Here is a 20,494-nt window from a genome sequence, read left to right as displayed (position 1 = left end):
GGAAACCCATCCACAGCTATCAAGAAACCCCAGGGTTTTCTTGAAACCCTGGCTTAAAGGTTAATTCGGACCTCAAACTAACCTCCAGCTCCAGAGACCTGTGACATTCGGTGGGCGCCTACGCAAGACTTATGTTCCACAGTCACACATGTTCGACGTTGTTTTCATTCCAGAATGGAGTTTTATCTCCCCAAGGATGTGGTGACCCGTAGAAAATCAGTACTTGTTCAAAAGCCAAGTGTACAGATAGAGAACTGCTCCCGAGCAGCTGGTATGCAGCATTTGCCGTAAAGAACACATCAAGGCTACTAACAGGGGCCAGTTACTTCTGAGCAATGGGGAAGACACTTCCTGGCCAGGTGCCTTATGCCAGGGGTAGTCAACCTGTGGTCCTCCAGATGTCCATGGACTACAATTCCCATGAGCCCCTGCCAGCATTTGCTGGCAGGGGCACATGGGAATTGCAGTCCATGGACATCTGGAGGACCACAGGTTGACTACCCCTGCTTTATGTAACCCAGCCCTCAGGAGGGGCATGGGGATATCATCTGGAAACAGAGCCAGCGATTTGACTCAAGTTGTTACTGACGTGTCTCCGGCACGGTGCAAAACAAGAATCGTACCATTGCACGGATTGGAACGGAGCAAGCCTTCGGGCGCTTTGGACCTCCAAGCAAAGGATTAAACAATGGCGCCTGACCCGCCTCCAGTGTAGGATACGGGCCGTGCTGAATGGGCTACCCCAGTCCAAGACAGCATGATTATGAGTGAGGCTAAAGGGAAGGGAATTCATAGCACAATTTCAAGGCAGCAATTTTGCACGCCCCGTGTTTTGCTTCGCCACTCGATAATTTAGATAGCAGGCTGTGTGGATGCTGTCCGTGGAAGAGTATTACAGCTGCTTTGGCAGCACCTATAACTAAAATTGGAAAAGGGCAGGGAAAATTCGCAAGGCCCCTGCGCAAGAATGACATACCAATTTATGAGGCCTTTCACGGTTTTTACCTAGATTTTACCTGTTTTATTGCGTTTATTGTCTAATAAACATTCCTGATGGTGCTCGACAGTGATCGGAATATAACCTTATCAGCTGCTAAATTCCTGTCCATCATATTTTCCTTTAGAACAGGCTTTCTCTTGATGGCCCGGAAAGTTAATAAATTTTAATATATATTTAAATTTTATTAAATGTTTACCAGGAGAAATGACCATATACGGTCATGTTCCCACCCTCCCCTCCTAAAAGGGCCAATGATAGGGAGAGGGAGGGGCTTCCCAACCATATTCTGCACCATCACTTCACTTCCAGGGTTTCTCAAAGCCTGAGGAATGTTTCAGGGGGTTCTCAATGGTCAAAAAGTTGAGAGAGGCTGCTTTAGACACTCATCACAGATATCCGAAGTGACAATGCTGAGTCAGATGGCGCACTGGACCCAGCCGCAGTCTTGCACAAGAGTAGCTACCAAGTGTACAGCTTGTGCCCCTAGTCATGACTTGTCTCCATAGTCCGAACGCAGGAGCCTGTGTAAGCCGGAGTACAAGTCAAGGCGCACTTCAGTCCCGCCCCCTCCCCGCCCCCCATTACCATCTCTACAAACTCACTGCAACAAAACTTAAGAGCAGTTAGCCAACAGGGACTGTCCCTTGAGACACAAGAGCAGTTGGATAGGGTTGCCTGCTCAAGTCCACCCTCCAGAGCAGCCATATTCTCTAAAGGAATTGATCTTCATGGTCTGGTTGTAATAGGGCACGGGTGGCTCAATTGTGACTCTCCAGACCAGGGGTAGTCAAACTGCGGCCCTCCAGATGTCCATGGACTACAATTCCCAGGACCCCTTGCCAGCATTCGCTGGCGAATGCTGGCAAGGGCTCCTGGGAATTGTAGTCCATGGACATCTGGAGGGTCGCAGTTTGACTACCCCTGCTCCAGACACCCATGGACTATGATTAACACGGGCCCCTGCCAGCATGGCCAGTTGGCATAAGTTCATAGGAACTGTAGCCCATATCCCTCCGGGGAGCCATAGTTTGGCCATCCTTGTAATAGGGGAAGATCTCCAGGTGTTACCTGGAGGTTGGCACCTCTACAGTAGGGACAGACATAGCCAGACAGACAAGGTCATCTCTGCATTCCTGATTAATGAAGCCTGAAAAGTTGGATCAGAGCGGGTGACTCTCTTGGTAGGCATGCCGTAATGGTCGTCTTTTAGTATTTTTTATTATTAAGAGCGCCGCGCATTTTTTTCCCCTACTGCAAATTATTTCCCAGAAAATTAAGAGAGCTTAAATTGCTGCTAATTTGGCTGAGTTAACGTTGCAAATGAGCAATCCTTTTTTTTCCTTCTCCCCCTTGACAAAGCAAACGGCTCGAAGAGTACCGGGCGATGCATTTCCATTCCCACTCCCAGCCCTTTTCTATTTCATAATTACCTCAATTAGCGGGAACACCAACGGACACTTCCAGGTCAATGGAAAAAGCAGAAGATTTATGTAACCGAGTTTTGCGCTCAGTCAAATGCACAGAGCCTCTCACCTGTCATTGCCGCGTGAATTGTTTTCTTCTTGCACACCAGGGAGGTGGAAATTAAAAGCATTGGAGCACCATGCCAGATGCAGTTGCAAAAATAAATAATAAACAAATAAACAGTTGGTCATCTTGTCGAAGGCTGAGCCCGGACATTTTGACCGAGTCTAAAGACCACAAGACCATTCAACAACAGTGTGCAAAACACCGATAACCACAGAGCAAATCTCATTGATGAATTTCCCCAAATGCAAATAAGCATGTGCTTATAAGCAGCAGCAGAAGAAGAAGAAGAAGATCACTAGATCTACATCTGGGGGACATATTGAGAGAGGTGACCCCACCTGTATTTATCTCTAATCCCCTAGGGCAGGGGTAGTCAACCTGTGGTCCTCCAGATGTGGTCCTCCAAACGCTGGCAGGGGCTCATGGGAATTATAGTCCATGAACATCTGGAGGACCACAGGTTGACTACCCCTGCCCTAGGGGATTGGCTGTATTTGGTGGTGACACAGTCTACTGATGTAACAGAATTGATTTTTGCTATATATTCCCTGTCATGTAAGAAGATCACAGTCTGGCCAAGAGTGCTTGCACTCGAAAGCTCACGCCTTGAATAAATCTTTGTTGGTCTTAAAGGTGCTACTGGACTCTGGTTTTATTATTAGACTTGTTACTTGCCTCTCCCCGGAGGCTCAAGGCGAGTTACAGCATAAAACCCCCAATAAAACCATAGAATAAAATCCATAAACCCCCCAATACACACTAATACACAAAATAAAATAATAAAACAGATCGATCAAAGCTGATACAGGGATGACCATGAACCAACTAAAAGAAGCAGTTAGAGACAGGGGTGCATGGCGGAGATTTTCCTGTAGAATCGCCGAGGGTCGGACACAACTGAACAGATGATGTTATCATGATCGAATTTCTGTAGGGGTATCCAAACTGGATCTCCAGATGTCCCCGGACTACAATTCCCATTACCTCCCTGCTTACACGCTGGCAGCGGCTCATGGTAATTGTAGTCCATGGACATCTGGAGAGCCACAGTTTGGTCACCTTTAGATTATAGCTGGAGAAGGGTTTGCTTAGTCAAAGGGTAAACAAAGGGTCCATCCCTAAGCAGGCAAGGTTTTGATCTAAGGAAGCAAGAACTCAAGCTGCCTTTGTTCCACCAACTAAAACATCCCATCCTTGTAACAGATGCTTTTATATTCCCTGAAAATGGAGAGGACACCAACAACCGACTTTATTCAGAGCCCCGCCCCCAGGCCCTTTCCTTTGTTTCCTAAGCACCATTTTGAAGAACAAAACAGAGAACTCCCTTGTTTTAAAAGGACTTTGCCGCTCCTCAAGTTTGAAGTTCCATTCAGCTTATTTGTGTGCCAGTATGTTCTCCGGTGTGAGAGAAAGAGATATCTCCGGGAGGAATGGAGAAAAGTGGATCCACTTGAGCAAACAAAGCTTTTGCCAGACAAGCCTTGTCCAAAACATGCCGGAGAAGGAGATTCCAACCTGATGCTCAGACAAGCGAAATTTTGAGAGGAACGAATTACCCTATATACTCGCGTATAAGCCAGCACATTTTTTCACACTGAAAAGGCCCTCCTCGGCTTATATGTGGGTATATACGGTAATTGGAATAAAAGCCTGCTTCAGCCAGCCAATCACTGCATTACCTTTTGCAAATGTGTACTGCAAGCTGAGCTTGCTCTGGCAGCTTGGACCAAACAATGTATTTTCAATATCCTCAGTTTCTCTGGTACTTAACATTCTTATTATGCTGCCTGAGTTCAGGCTTGCTGGGAACCAACACACTAGGGTTTTAGGGTTGCTGGCTCCCTTGGTGGACGCTGGGGTCCCCTGCCACCAGGCTCCTCTCTCTCGATGCCAATCAGCTGACCAGCACAGGGACTTACCAGGAGATAAAGGAAAGCCCTGGTGCTGGAGATATGATGACATCATTTCCAGCATGACAGGAAGTGATGTCAACCCACAGAGGATATCCAAGTGGTGCTGTAGTATCTGGGGGAAAAGCTCTCTGGTAGAAGCCATTTTCATCATGGAGTTTTTGTCCAAATACCAGAGCATCACCAGGCAATCACAGCTTGATTATGTTACTTCCTGTGCGCACCGTAAGTGAAATCTCCACGTTGCTTGGGCCTACCTCTCTTTCCTGGTAATTCCCCTCACATTCTAGGACACCCTATTGAATCTTTAGTCACATTTAACGGTTGTTTTCATTGTTAGGTGAGAAGTCATGTCCGACCCATCACGACCCCATGGACGGTGATCCTCCAGGCCTTCCTGTCCTCTACCATTCCCCAGAGTCCATTTAAGCTCACACCGACTGCTTCAGGGACTCCATCCAGCCACCTCATTCTCTGTCGTCCCCTTCTTCTTTTGCCCTCAGTCGTTCCCAGCATTAGGCTCTTCTCCAGGGAGTCCTTCCTTCTCATGAGGTGGCCATGATTAACGGTATGTATGTTGAATTACACTTTAAAAAAATACGTGCTACATTTTTATGCCGTAAATGCCACATGAGACCTCTTTTAGAAGAAGCGGCTTATAAATATCTGAAATACAAAGGACCAAGAGTGAGGAGCAAGGCTCCATCAGTAATGTGCTGAAAATCGATTCCCTGCTCCCTCCTATCGTGAAGGATTTCTTGGAGGGAACGCATCCCCCGCCCCAAGACATGCATCAATGGTGTGTGTGTGTAGAAATCCTTACAACTATTCATTCATATCCTCCAAACAGATCACAAGGAACTTATTAAAAGCCATTATTTTCTCCTGCCATCTTGTATTAATGGTTCCAGCACACACACACACCCATCCTCTTAGTTCAGAGTATCTCTTCAAGGGCTTCTGATGTGCTGAACTCAATTTGCTCAAGGTTCACAATGTTAAATTGGTATTTGGTTTCCATTAACCTGTGCCGTAATACCTTGTCATTAGCAGAGGCCTCGTCTGGGGGGTCTCACGATCATTAATTCCTGAAAAGGCTGTTTATGCTCCGCTCCCCCAACCCCACCCCCACCTGCCAGCTCCCCACGCACACTTGTTCCAAGCTTCTAGCATCGTTGCTTCAAAGCACGACATCGTGGCACGGCGCTTGTTCGGAGGAACGGCAGCCTTGTACATCAGCGCCGACGCGCCGAATGGCTGATCGCATTTAGCAAAGAATGGCTGTGTTCTGCTCTGCCTTTAATTAGCGCTAGCTCATCGGCAAGGTGTTTTCATCATTCTAATTGCTTGGGGAAAGCAGTGCCGATAATGGAAGCCGCAAAGTGGCGTTTGACAGCAAATGCTGAAAAGCAGCGGCAATCAGCTGTGCGGCGGGGAAGGGTAGATGCCTTGCGCAGAGGTTATGGGGCCCGTGCGTGCACAACATGTCTCTAAAATATGGTTCTTAGAAGGTTACCGTTTCTCCACAAGCCTCAGTCCTGCAAAGGCCTTTGTATGTTCATATGCAAGAGCACACAGGAAAGGCGCTCGTCATGAATTTGGCAGCCTATCTGTGGTAGTGGCAAGAGGGCCAGAAGAGTCCTGGGTTCGAATCATCACAACTTTATTTTCATGTCACTAAATTCTGACAAGTTCTGATAATTCTCCAGATTCTGACTTTGAGCTTTCATCAAAAGCATCAGCTGTATTACACTGTCCGTCTACACAGATTGGTTGCTTAGTCCTTAGTTGGTATTTTGAAATATTTTGGTCCATCCTCTTGTTTTTTGGTGGGCTCAAATCATCACAGCCTGATATCTAGCCTATATCATTGTACTTGTAGTTTAAACCCATTACTGCGTGTCCTCTCCTCTGCAGCCAACGGGAACAGCATCCTGCCCTCCTCCAAATGACAACCTTTCAAATACTTAAAGAGGGCTATCATGTCCCCTCTCAACCTCCCTTTCTCCAGGCTGAGTCACATCACACTGGCTTTGGGCTTCAGCCCCAGCTAAATCAGAAAGAAAAGGGACTCGGTTACACTTTGCCAGCCCAGGGAAACCCTAATCGCTCTCGTAGGTAGCCTGTCGATTGATGTGAGCAGGCCTGTTCTGAAGAATGCAATAACGTATCCGAGGCCAGTCCTTTCTGATTAAAAAATATCTGGGTGATTATCATTATTTGTGTGGAGGCAACGGTGCGTTCAGCAAACGGCATGCGTGCTTTGATTTGCCCCCAAATGCAGGTCTCATATTAAAAGGCTTGGAGCGCATCCAACAGTTTCATAGAAGGTCCAGGGCTTAATAGAAGCAAGTTCTTAACGTAACAACCTCATAAAACCAGAGGATATTATTTAACTTTAACACACGCGCGCGCCCTTAAACAATAGCGGGTCCTGCAGGCCATTATCTTTGTTAAAATCAAACACCGCAGCCACCCTAGTCGACAGCTGGGTTTAAATTAGATGCAGATTCTTTCTTCAAAGAAGCCCAAAGCTACGGATGGCCGGTCACCGTCCAGCACACAGCTACCCTTTAATGCTAGCACGGTGCCCCCCATCTGGCCATAAGGCAGCCCTCTTGGCTGTTGAGAAACCTCTGAAACATTCTCAAGGCTTTGAGAAGCCCCAGAAGTGGCGCAATCAAGCAGAATATAGTTGCAAAGCCCCTCCTCTTCCCGATCCCTCCAGGCCCATCATTGGCCAATTTGGGAGGGGTGGGAGGGTAGGTCGACATGACCCTAGACCAGGGGTAGTCAAATTGCGGCCCTCCAGATGTCCATGGACTACAATTCCCAGGAGCCCCTGCCGCTTTTCCCTGCCCGAAGGAGTCTCAAAGCGGCTGCCGATCGCCTTCCCTTCCTCTCTCCACAACAGACACCTTGTAAGGTAGTTGAGGGGGGAGGAGAGCTCCGACAGGACTGCTCAGTCAGAACAGCACTGTCAAGACTGTGATAAGCCCAAGGTTGCCCAGATGCCTGCATGTGGAGGAGCGGGGAATCGAACCAAGCTTGCCCGATTAGCAGCTGCCATTTTTAACCACTATAGCACGCTGGCTCCTAGAACTAGCTGGATGACCGACAGTGGAAGCAGGTTCTTCAGAGCAGGGGTAGTCAACCTGTGGTCCTCCAGATGTCCATGGACTACAATTCCCATGAGCCCCTGCCAGCATTTGCTGGCAGGGGCTCATGGGAATTGTAGTCCATGGACATCTGGAGGACCACAGGTTGACTACCCCTGCTTCAGAGGATATAAGCACGCCGCCAATAAAGCATGGAACGGCAACGAGCTGATATAAAAGGGAGTAGTTCTCCAGCCAATCCTTGGTTATGAGTTGCAGTACCTAAAAGGAACGGCCACATTCAGAGGCAGAATATAAATGCACTCTAGTTGCCAGGAGTGACGGTAACCACAGACTTTGACCCCCATGCTACTACTTGTGGGTTTTCCCAGTACCTAGCTGCCTGCTGCTGGAAAGAGAAAAAGAGCTGGGTATTAAACCCTGCTTTTCACTACATGAAGGAGTCACAAAGCGGCTCACAACTGCCTTCCCTTCCTCTTCCCACAGCAGCCAACCCGTGAGGCAGGTGGGGCAGAGAGAGCTCTCAGAGAACAGCTCTGCAACTGTGACTAGCCCAAAACCACCCCGCTGGCTTCATGTGGAGGGAGTGGGGAGTCAATCACAGTTCTCCAGATTGGAGTCTGCCTCTCTAGCCCCTACACTGCGTGATAGCCTCATTTTGTGCTCTTACTCTGAGATGAGGACAAATATGTAGGGGAGCCATCTTTGCCTCACAGCAAAAAAAAAACATATATGGCATTTAGATTGTGAACGTTTTAAGTGAAATCTCTGGATGTACCTTGGCTGCCAGCTCTGGCTCCACTTTGATGTTTTCAGTCCGTTTTTAAGGGAATTTTATATGAATTATTGTTATTATAGGGAGGGGGGGGGAGACATCTGAAACTGGTCCCAGGCTGTGTTGCTGTAAGAGCAGAAAGCCACATCTCTTTCTTCTGTGGCCAACTTTTGATGCAGTCAAGATGGCTTTGAGCTATCAGGGTTGCGTGAATGGCATTTTCGGGGATATTGCTAACTTGCTGCTTTAGGGTGCACAAACGTCTTATTCGGAGGAAAAACAGCCGGGGGGGGGGGGGGTTAAAAAAGAATCCCCTGCAGCGATAATTATCCCAGTAAAGCAGGCATTGGCTGTATGGATCACATTTGACCAAGGTTTAAAGAACTGTGGTGAAAAGAACTCACTCATTTCCGGACTTAAATTAAAACGATCGTTCAGGCTTCTAAGGCCCTGCACACTCTGGATCCAGGGAGCTTAATACACCGAACTGGCTCTCTTGATGGTCTTGTACTTCCCAGCTGGCTGGGGCTCATGGGAATTGTAGTCTATGGATATTGGGAGAGCCACGGTTTGGCCACTCTTGGACTATACCATTTTGGGGAGGAGAGAGCTGCGGACTTCCAGACGCTGGTACCTGGGAGACGGCCAACATTCCAGATGATGGTACCCAGCAAATGGGAAGCCAAAATGAGCAAGAGTGGGGGACCCACAACCCTGCTGCAGAGAAAGCAAAGACCACTGACTCATGTGACCCAGCCATCCCTGGTACAGTTATCCCCAGGAAGGGTGGTGCCATGTACCTCCATGCACTGAGCATGCTAGAACCCCCTTTTCCTCCGATGCTAGAATCCCCTCCTAGAACCCCTTTTCCTCCGATGCTAGAACCCCCTCCTAGAACCCCCTTTTCCTCCGATGCTAGAACCCCTCCTAGAACCCCCTTTTCCTCCGATGCTAGAACCCCCTCCTAGAACCCCCTTTTCCTCCGATGCTAGAACCCCCTCCTAGAACCCCCTTTTCCTCCGATGCTAGAACCCCTCCTAGAACCCCCTTTTCCTCCGATGCACACCAGTCACCACAACTGCTGTGACGCTTGGCATTTTTATATATCACCCCTCAGAATCGGCAGGGGCGGACAGATCGCTGGGCCTGTCTACAAAGAGATTGGGAGGGGGGGGAAGATACATAAAACGACAAGAGCCATATCCGGAACAAGCGGCCGGCAGACAGGAAGGCACTCGACACCGATCGGGAGGTATCAGACAAAAGGGTTTGCAATTAGTCCCAATAAAAGCGCCATTTGTACATTTGCAAGACGCCCGCCTGCCTCTTCCTTGGCAAAGGCTCCCGTTTTTATAATCTTCCCCCTGCATCTTCGAAGGACGCCGCTTCCATTGTTTTCGTTCCCAGGGTGACTTGTAAATTCCGTCTCGCTGAGAGCCCAGGCACGGCCCGCTAAGTGCCTGTGGCTGTGGATTTCATTGGACTTCCTCCCGAATTCATTATTACAGAGCCTTCATTCCGCTTAAAGGAGGGGGGTGGAAATCGTTATGTCTGAGTGGAAGCTGTCTAGCTTGCTCAATGGGGCGCAGGGGTTTTTTTTTGCAATGTGAACCAGCACCTGGGGAGAGGGAAGGGAAGGACAGGACAGGACACAGTACCACCAAGGAAATTTCAGCTGCAGGATCAGGGCTTCTGGGTCTTCAGATTTTGCTACCCACCACCCCAAATTTCACAGCACCGGTATCCGTGCCTTGATGCAGTGAACCGACAGGCATGAACGCCCAATGTGCATTGCCAAGATTGACCTATAAAAATAGCCTTGTTATTCATTCACTACAGAGGGGGGGAAATAATCTATTAAGGCAGTGGTTCTCAACCTGGGGGCCAGGACCCCTTTGGGGTCGCGGCAAGGCAAGCAGCTTGGCCGGGGAGGAGAGTGCCATCCACACAACAGCCTTGTGGGGTAGATCGAGATAGAGCGTTCGTCTGTCTGGAAAGCGGAAAAGAGCGAGATCGGCATGGTGGGACAAGAGGCAGAACTGAACTGAGAAACCCCAGGGAAAAAAAAACAATTTATATACAATCCTGAACAATGGATCTTCACGCCAGTGGTCAGTTTCGGTTTAATTTCTGTGAAAGAACCCTTGCATAATTTTATGGTTGGGGGGTCACCACAAGATGAGGAATTGTATTAAAGGGTTACAGCATTAGGAAGGTTGGGAACCACTGGAATTACACAAAACGTACAGGAAACGGAGGTGGCAATAAATTATTATTATTATTATTATTATTATTATTATTATTATTATTATTATTATTATTATTATTATTATTATTTAATTTTTAGACCACCCTTCTCCAAATAGGTCTCAGGGCAGTTTACAACATAAATAAATAAAATGGTTAGCTCTTTTTAATTGGTAATAATTTTTTGTTCACAAGTAACTAAAGTGTTAAGAAATATTAACAACATAATTCTTTGGAACGAAGGGATTGGGGTTATGGAGTCGTCTTTAAAAAAGAAAAAAGGGAAAAAGAAAGAGAAAGAAAGGACAGGAAAGGGAAAAGCACATGTTTCTGGCTCGGATCAGAGGGACAATGATGAGATGTCCATGCTCTCTGTTACCATTTTTATGAGGTCTTTAAAGGCCTGTTCAATGTAACACATTAATCAAGTGGGAGCTGGCTAGGTTACAGGGACTCCACGCCTGGCGGTATATCGGACACTAAGCCAACAAGTCGGGAACAGAACCAGATCTCGGCGGTGGCCTCCTCTTCATCGTTGGCTTTTCTCTGGATCTCGCAGAGTGGCTGGCTTGGCCAGGATTCACCCTGGAAGATTCTCAGGACCTAGGCTGGACTCCCCTTCTCTGACCTGTCGCTCCTTTATGGAATACCGCCGCTGCTATTAAAGCCATTTCAAATGCCCAGTTCCCCACACTGGAAAATTTAGGACAGCTAACAACTCTCCATAAAAAACAAGATGGATGGCATCTGGTTGGCAGAAGGCCCGGAGATCCGACCCAAGAAGAAGCCAGAACACAAAGAAAAAAGCATCACAGAGTGGGACAAAAACAGGTCCAAATCGACGGAACAATCAACCAAACCAGAGAGTCTTTGCCTGGTACTGAGATACCAGCCGTGAAGATGCCAGGAGAACTGCAGGAGGGGTAGAACTTTCCAAACAGGCTGCCCCACTGGCTGTTTTAAAGAAGGCAAGTAGGGTTGTACCTGGAGCTCTCCCAGAATTACAACTGATCTCCAGATGACAAGATTCTTCTTCTTGTTGTTCTTCTTCTTGTTGTTCTTCTTCTTGTTATCGTTAGCATCCAAGCCCACTGCAATGAAAATGCAGCGGGTGCTGGGGGAGGAGAGGGGCAGAGTCAGGCCACTGGAGGTGCGGAGAGGTCTCTCGGCCTGGCGGCAACCTCCATACAACAAAGGTGGTGGGGCGGGGTGGTGTGGTGGGTGGGTGGGCGCAGGTGTACATGGATGGTGGTGTCGGGGCCAGCGTGTTGCTAGGGGTGGCGGCGGGCCATGAGGGCTTGCCACGGGGGCAAGCAGGAGGTTGGAGGACGTGGCTCGGTTTCCGGTGCAAACCACTGGGCCAGCTCACCAGATTAGAAGCCACTGCCCTGAACCACTACACCAAGCAGCAGCTGGACAGATACCTTTCCTGGATGCTTTAAGATCAGGGGTAGTCAAACTGCGGCCCTCCAGATGTCCATGGACTACAATTCCCAGAAGCCCCTGCCAGCATTCGCTGGCAGGGGCTTCTGGGAATTGTAGTCCATGGACATCTGGAGGGCCGCAGTTTGACTACCCCTGCTTTAGATTGATCCTAAGTGGTTGGACTAGATGGCCTCTACGTCGCCTTCTGACTCTAGGATTTGATGATTCTATAACATTTCCAGCTGCCACATCTTCTAACCGGAGATGCCGGATCTTCTGACTGCAAAGTAGAAGCTGCATGACTGAGCCGCGGACCTCTCCCTTTTTTTTGCCTTTGCTTTTTAATGTGCCAGGTTAAAAAATGGGGGGGGGGGAGGAATCTTGTAATTTTCGAGTTTCCCAATGCAAACCTTTATCTTTGTCATTTAAGCTGACGTGAGCCTGAAGAAACATCACAGGGTTCTTGTTGCAGCACGCCGATCCCTGACATTCAATCCGTCAGATGCAAAGATTTATTCCACCTCCAACCGGCGGTAATTCCCAAAATACGGTTTGCCTCCTTAATGTGCATAATATCCTGTAAAGCAAATGGCGGCGGTAGCGGCTGCTGCTGGGATCCCTCGTGACATTTAGATATTTTACTTAATGTCATCTTCATAATGCTGCAAGATAAGGCAGCTAAATGCCTATCTTGTGCCGTAATGCAGGCTAAATCAAATTCGGCATCAGAGTTGCACACACGCAGACGTGGCTTACTGGAGTTACTAGTCACAAATTAGTGTAGGGGCTATTTTTTTAAAAAAATCTTTTTTTAAATGCTGTTCTCTGCTTGCATTGCTCCAAATCTGCACTTGCAGGAGGATGAGGAAAAACAAGATTTACAAGGTCAGGGTGATCTTTAAACACTTTTATACAGGCAGCTTCATTCTATTTGCAGTCTATTTGCAGTCACTCAATGGCAATTTGGGCACAGGGAGCCCTTCTGTTTACATGCCAAAGCCTGGAAAAAAAGAGGAAAAAAGCCAGCAATTCCTTGACATCTTGTGGAGCCAGACTCATGTGGGTTCAACTGAACAATAGGACTATACGAACTGACATTTCAGACCAATGCAAACCCAGAGGTGGTGGTGGTGGTGGTGGTGGTGGTGGTGGAGGAGGAGGAGGAGGAGGAGGAGGAGAAGGAAGAAGAAGAAGTGTTGATTCATATATGCCGCTTTTCTCTACCCGGAGGAGTCTCAAAGCGGCTTACATTCACCTTCCCATTCCTCTCTCCACAACAGACACCCTGTGAGGTGAGTGAGGCTGAGAGAACCCTGATATTACTGCTGGGTCAGAACAGCTTTATCAGTGCTGTGGGTCACCCAGGTCAGCCAGGTTTGATTCCACGCTCCCCCACTTGCAGCCAGCTGGGTGACCTTGGGCTCACTGCAGCACTGATAAAGCTGTTCTGACCAAGCAGTAATATCAGGGCTCTCTCAGCCTCACCCACCTCACAGGGTGTCTGCTGTAGGGAGAGGAAAGGGAAGGCGATTGTAAGCAGCTTTGAGACTCCTTCAGGTAGAGAAAAGCAGTATCTAAAAACCAACTCCTCCTCCTCTTCTTCAGCTTAAACATTTCTGGTTCAGAGAAGAGACAGAATCCAATAAAAAACAAGGAACTGAGTTACAGGCAATAGATTTTATGTGAAATAGTGTATGGGTCATGAAAAGTATGATTTAAAAACTGCAGGGCAAGACAAGCTGGATAATTTTTAAAAAGCAGTGTGGAATGTATGCCAGATGCAAGGTAATTGAAGGTGGCGAACCAAGAGTATTTTATGAGTTAATATTAGAGAAACCAGGCACCAAATATTGGTGGAATCTGCCTGCAGGCCATTATTCAAGGGAGATTAAATTGGATAATTGATCCCATTTAAGGTAGGGAAGGAAAAGGTCGGCTGTGACCAACACCCATGCCGAGATGGGGGTCTCCCATTCCCAAACTGTTGAAAAATTTAAACTATGGCCGCTGTTGAAGCATTTACACTGCAAGGACACCTCAGGGGCTCGTTAACAGAAATTTGAAGTAATTTGTCCACTAATTATTCCAAATTTGTTTAAACTGTTTTAATCAGTCACATTTTTGCCTCACTCTTCTTGCAAGGAGCTCAGAGCAGTGCATGTGTCTCTCCCTCCATTTTACCCTCACAACTGCCCTGCCAGGTAGATTAAGCCGAAAGCATTTGCGTCCGTCCCTAAGCCACGCAGTGAGCTCCCTGTCAGGATCCGAATCTGGGTTTTCTTCATTCTACACCGCACGCAGCGAAAAGCAGCTTAACAACAGGAGCGGAAGACTGACTCTCAAAACGGCAGATAGCGGTCACAATCAACAGCAATGATCATTGAAGGTCAAAACAGGCAGATTCTTTGTGGAAGAGATTCTTCAGCTGAGTTCAAGCTTTTTCAACCAGGGTTTCGTGAAACCTTGGAGTTTCTTGACGGCCCTGGAAGGGTTTCCTGAATGGGAGTGAGTTAATTAATTTTTAAATATATTTTGTACATTTGTTGAACATTTATCTGGTGATATGACCATATTGGTCTTATCGACCCAACATCCCCTCCCAAAATGGCCAATGATGGGCCTGGTGGGCATAGGAAGGGGAGGGGTACAGGTGGGTCTGACCACAGCTCTGCTTCCCAAACATATTCTGCAACATTGTGCCATTTCTGGGGTTCTCCAGGTGTCTGTGGACTGCAATTCCCATGAGCCCCTGCCAGCATTCATGGACATCTGGAGAGTCACAGTTTGGCGACCTCTGTTCTAAGATATTCACGGCAACATACAGTGTGAAAAGTGCCTTCAAACTGGCAGCCAGTTCAGGGCTCACCCCATTGGGATGTCAAGGCAAGAGACTCATAGAGGTAGCCTGCCCTTGCCTTCCTCTGCATAGCAACTCTGAACTTCCTTGGTGGCCTTCAGTCCAAACACAAACTGTTGGACTAGATGGCCTGTGTGGCCCCTTCCAACTCTATGATTCTATGATATATTAAACTGGGAGTGGTGGTGGGGCGAGGAACAGCTCAAGGTTTTTGAGTTGAGACGAAATCTTTAGCAGCTGCTTATGCAACTCCCAAACCTGAGAAATACGTTCTCCTAAAACGTTCTTATCTCGGATGGTGAAAGCACAGCAAACAGGATTGCTTGGTCAGAACAGCCCTTATCAGGGCTGTGACTTGGCCAGGGTCCCCCAGCTGGCTGCATGTGGAGGTGCAGGGAAATCAAAGCCACCTTGCCAGATTAGAACTTTAACCATTACACCAGCTGGCTCTTTTGACTAGAAAGAGCACAGGTTTCGCATTTTTTGCAGAATGCCACCGTGTCCCAAATAGCTTCCGGTTTAAATCGGAAGTGATGGAAGCGCCTTTTCACCGCCCCAATTCTCCCCGCCAGGGTCCAAGGCCCCCTCCCCACTCTAGCAGGAGGCCTGGGATCCCCAAGGACAGCACACCATGACACTCCTAATGCACACTCCGTCTCAGCTACACAAACCCTTCCAAACGCCCTCTTCCCTAATCTCTGAAGAAAGGAGGCTACCAAATCCATTGGTGGGGAGGGGGGGGGGATGAAATCCAAGAGCCATCAAGATGCAGAACGTGAACTGAAACCCAAGTCTCCTGTTTGCAGTGCAAAAATAGCTCACAGTCCTCCCGTCACCCCCTTTCAAAGGCCCTTTTTAAATTGGAAAAACCCGCACACCCCACAAACACCCACTCCACAAAAGTTTCATTCAGGCGGCTGACAGGAGCGCTCGCCTTCCACTGCAGATGTGCATTTCAGCCCACACAATGGCTGCCTGCAGCCCTGGCTTCCAGCCAGAGGCCTGCTGAGTGACAGCAACAAAAGGCCGAGCTGGAACGGCCTTTGGCTGCGGCCCGGCTCTAAATGATTTAGTGGCCGCCGTGCTTGGGTCTTGGCAGCTGCGACTGCTGCTGCTGCTTTGGGAGGATCTTGCCTCCTAGGCTGCCTTGCCTGAGCTTTCAGCCCAGAGGGCCTTTGCAAAATTAGCTCAGCACCCGTGTCCCTGCAGGGGATGCATGCATGAACCCAAGCTATACCTGGAATAGTTAAGCCCATCGCAGCACAGCTAGCCAAATCCCAGGCTCCTGGTCGCCGTGGCACCTAGAGAATGCATTGCAATTTTTTAAAATGGTCTTACGTAACCCTGTTGGCTAAAACATGAGTCTGGTTCCTAAAATTTTGGAAGACGCATGGATGCACCTAAGTGACGCTTGGAATAGTTAAGCCTGTTACAGCAGAGCTTGACAAATCCCAAGCTCCAGGTCACCGTGGCACCTAGAAATTGCACTGTGTTTTTTGTTTGTTTGTTTTGGTGATTTTTTTAAAAAAGGTTCTACTTAGCCCTGCCAGCTGAAATATGAGTGTGGCTCCTAAAATTCCGGACTGGCTTTTAGAGCCACCGAAAATCTATCAAGTCCTGTTCGGCACACGATCCGTTCGTGCTTTTCATTATCTGTAGAGTGGGAATGCAGAACGCTGACCTGGCTGGGCCAGGCTACCCTGATCTCACTAGATTCGAGAAGCTAAGCAGGGCTGACCCTCATGTGCACTTGGATGGGAGACCTCCAAGGAATTATGCAGAGGGAAGCAATGCGAAGCCACCTCTGAATGTCTCTTGCCCCGAACGCCACGGGATCATCACAAATCAGCTGTGATTTGATGGCAAAACCAGAAAAAAGTAGGACCAAGTGCAGTGCCCCCCTCCTTAATAAACGGTGGTGCTAGGATCCCTGCAAGTTGTCCCGAACTTCTTTGACAGCCTTCTCCAAACCTTTCACCCTGGGACTGAAACATTTCTTACCGTCCCGGAACCAAACTCTAAAACCGAGGAACGAAATTGAAATGACTTGGCACAACACAAAATTCTTGGGAGGTGACATGGATTACCCACCAGGTCTATGGTTGAGGCCGGCGCGGCGAGAAAGATCTGCTGGCCCCCCACCAGGATAGTGGGTGTGAGGCGGCTATGGTTTCATCGGCCCCCTCTCCCCATCTCCCTTATGAGTTAGCTTTGGGAGAAGGGATAGGTTTTTGGATTTTTTTCTGCCGTTTTTATATTATGTTCATCGGACTGTGATGTTTTTATGTCTGGGGTTTTAATGGGGTTTTATTCAGACTGATGTAACCCGCCATGAGTCACTGGGAATGTTGGGCAATAAATCAAAGGATGATGATGATGATGATATAAAAAACAATAAAGGGACTGGTGGGCCCCAGGCTTCACAATATCTCTTTAGAGCAGTGGTTCTCAAGCTGGGGGTCGGGACCACTTTGGGGGTCAAAAGACCCTTTCACAGGAGTTGCTGCAGAGCAAGCAGCTTGGTTGGGGGGGGGGTCATCCACACAACAGCCTTGCGGGGTAGATCGAGATAGAACGTTCATCAGTCTGGAGCAGTGGAAAGAGCGAGATCGGCATGGTGGGACAAGAGGCAGAACTGAACCGAGAAGCCCCAGAAAAAAGCCAAATTATATACAGTCATGAACAATGGATCTTCATGCCATTGGTCAGTTTCGGTTTAATTTCTGTGAAAGAACCCTTGCAGAATTTTAGGGTTGGGGGTCACCACAACAGGAGGAACTGCATTAAAGGGTTGGGAACCACTGCCTTTGAGCAACCTTGCAGCAGAAGAAAGCAGCGGCTAGATTGCTCCCTGCACTGTTGCTCCACTGGTTAAGCAGGTGGGAGGACAAGATGGGAGATGGATGGTTTCCCAGTAGCCATTTTGCTTCCCTCCCCCCCCCCCATGCAAAAGTTCTGGCTAGTCGCCAGATGAGGCCCCTGCTCCATATAATGGAATAGCAAAGAGGCTAGCTATTCATTCTTGAGTGACTTTTAAGGCAGAGGAATTCGCTGTGCCTTTAAGAGTTCTGCAGTGCTAGGCTGGCAACTAATTTTCTTTCATTTGCAGTTGAGGATTTACTGTGTTTTTCAAAAGCAGACCCTATAAGCACTGACTCTCTTTGGCTGTTTTTTTTCCAGTTATTGAGTAGAGAGGGGAAGAGAGAGGTATACCTTGCAGAAATTAGTATTTTCTGCTAGGTTTGCCATTTCATCCCTCAGTGCCATTATGCGCCCTTGGACACCCTTAAATCTATGGCTCCCATCTCTTGGTGGGTGGGTCCTGGGTCAGGCCCTATCTTGCTTCAGTTTTGCACCTTCTGTGGGTTGGCAACCCTTGGGGAGGGGGGAAAGAGAAGATTTGTTTCATTTACTGTGAATCTTCCTTCTTGGTGGTCCGAAGGGGGGGGAGGCATCTTACGCCTGATGGTCATAGCTGGTGCATATGCTAAGGAAGATGCCTTGACAGTAGCTCTTCCACTCTCGAGATTGGGCTGGGACAGAGATGAACATGCAAGGTGGCCTTGCTTATGCAGAAGCAGGAGAGGCCAAGCTACTCTGGCTCCAGTCATGACACAGTGATGGGAAATTCAGGCTGCCGCTCAAGCCAATGGAGTCTGTGCCAGGTAAAGCTGTCAGTCTGTTCAGGGTGTTGACATTCTCTCCCTTATGGATGGGTGAAACCTTAGCTATCAAAAAGAGCGGTGGAACACCAGCGATTCCCCAGGATTAAGGCATGGACGCAGAGTGATCGGGGATTACGGAGTAGAATCTAACACCATTCTGGCCTGCTCCTGTTTTTGCTGGTCGCTGCTGAATTGTCTGACTCTACGGCAGCCTTTCTCAACTTTAGTACAGTTGAGAAACCCCTGAAACATTCTTCAGGCTTCGAGAACCCCCAGAAGCGGCCCGATCATGCAGAATATGGTTGGGAAGCAGAGCCCACCCGAGGCCCCTCCCCTTCCCCTTCTGGCCCATCATTGGCTATTGGGGGGTGGGTCAACATGACCTCATATGGTCATATCGCCTGATAAATGTTTAACAAGTTTTAAAAAATTAATTACCTCCTACATTTTCAGAAAATCCTTCCAGGGCTGTCAAAAAAAATCCCAGGGTTTTATGGAGCCCTGGTTGAGAAAGCCTGGTCTAAGCTGACTGACTGTCATATCCACCCTCCTGCTGTGAATGGGAGAGGTGAGCTAGAGTTTTACTGAGAATCAACCCCCTTTCCCTGACAGAATTCCTGACATTTTTCTGAAACCTCCCTTGCCTCTTTCGCCAGGTTTTATGGCCCAGAAAGGCCCTCTCCCCCCCACACACCCCAGAACTCGCTCTTATCTACCCGTGTACTTAGTCTGTCTGGTAGGGGATAGAAATTTACTGCCGGGAACAACAGGCAGGGCAGGGCAGGTGTCTCTAGTTGTTTGGGCCTTTTTAGATCAATAGTCTTTCCTATGGGAAACCCTCTTCCTGCCTAAACTGCCTCCCTATACATACCACTATGGGGGCTACCTATGCTTGTCTCTGTCAATATCTCCTGCATTTGACATGTTCTGTCCTGTTTCACCCCATGGATCTCTTCAATAGAGACTGATCTCTTAGCATCAAGAAGAAGAAGAAGAATTGGTTCTTATATGCCGCTTTTCCCTACCCGAAGGAGGCTCAAAGTGGCTTACATTTGCCTTCCCATTCCTCTCCCCACAACAGACACCCTGTGAGGTGGGTGAGGCCGAGAGAGCCCTGATATCACTGCTGAGTCAGAACAGCTTTATCAGTGCTGTGACAAGCCCAAGGTCACCCAGCTGGCTGCATGTGGTGGAGTGCAGAATCAAACCTGGCATGCCAGATTAGAAGTCCGCACTCCTAACCACGACACCAAACTGGCTCTCAATCATATGTGTCTGGAGCAGTTTCCTACGAGGGGGTCTCTTCTGGTTGAGCAGACTGGCCCCCGGTTTGTGACACCGATCTCACCAAACTTAGACTGGAAAAACTCTGCACGTTATTATCATTGTTGTTGTCGTTATTTATCATACGGCACATGTGTCATTTAGGCAATCCTAAAAATGTCTGGCAGCCAGGCAAGAGACTCTGGAGGTGGTTTGAAATCGCCTGCCCCCCTGCGTGTTCCTTGGAGGTCAACCTTCCAAGTGCTAGCCAAGGCTGACCCACTTTCCTTCATAGATCTGATGGGATCAGAAAGCCTTTGATCCTTGGGCAGCAGGTATTGGGGAAAGGTCTCTCTCAGCCCAAGCCCCAGGAAAGCTGCTGCCAGTCAGAGTCGGCGATACAAGCAAGGCGGACTGACAGCCTGGTTCTGCGCGCAGCTGCCTACGTTCGACAACAACAACAACAAAACCAGCTTGCCGGCCGTCCACCGAGCCCAAGATTACCAACGGCATCCTGAAGTCTCTCATTTCCAATTCGTTCTCTTTCTCCGGCACTTAGCGGGAGATCAAATTGTACAATTTGAGCGGGAGGCTGCCGAGAGGAGGGTTTGCAGGCGGCTTTTCATCTCGGCCAAATAGGTCCCTAAGAATCCCTCCCTCTTTCCCTTCCTCCCCCACCCCCAATTCTAAAGAAGCTCAACGG

The 20,494-nt window shown here is 48.4% G+C and overlaps 1 protein-coding gene and 1 non-coding gene across 26 annotated transcripts in view; one reads left to right on the top strand and one right to left on the bottom strand.

The window, feature by feature from the left end:
* The window catches only part of FBRSL1 (fibrosin like 1), a 668,249-nt gene that overhangs the window by 536,504 nt on the left and 111,251 nt on the right, over nucleotides 1-20,494 (bottom strand). The gene's annotated exons all lie outside the window — the stretch shown is intronic.
* On the top strand, nucleotides 898-1,002 carry LOC143823278 (U6 spliceosomal RNA). The gene has a single exon (XR_013226441.1). It is a non-coding gene; the product is annotated as a U6 spliceosomal RNA (small nuclear RNA).

Source organism: Paroedura picta, chromosome 13, assembly GCF_049243985.1.
Source record: "Paroedura picta isolate Pp20150507F chromosome 13, Ppicta_v3.0, whole genome shotgun sequence".
In the NCBI taxonomy this organism is placed as follows: domain Eukaryota; kingdom Metazoa; phylum Chordata; class Lepidosauria; order Squamata; family Gekkonidae; genus Paroedura; species Paroedura picta.
This window is presented reverse-complemented; position numbering and strand designations above follow the sequence as displayed.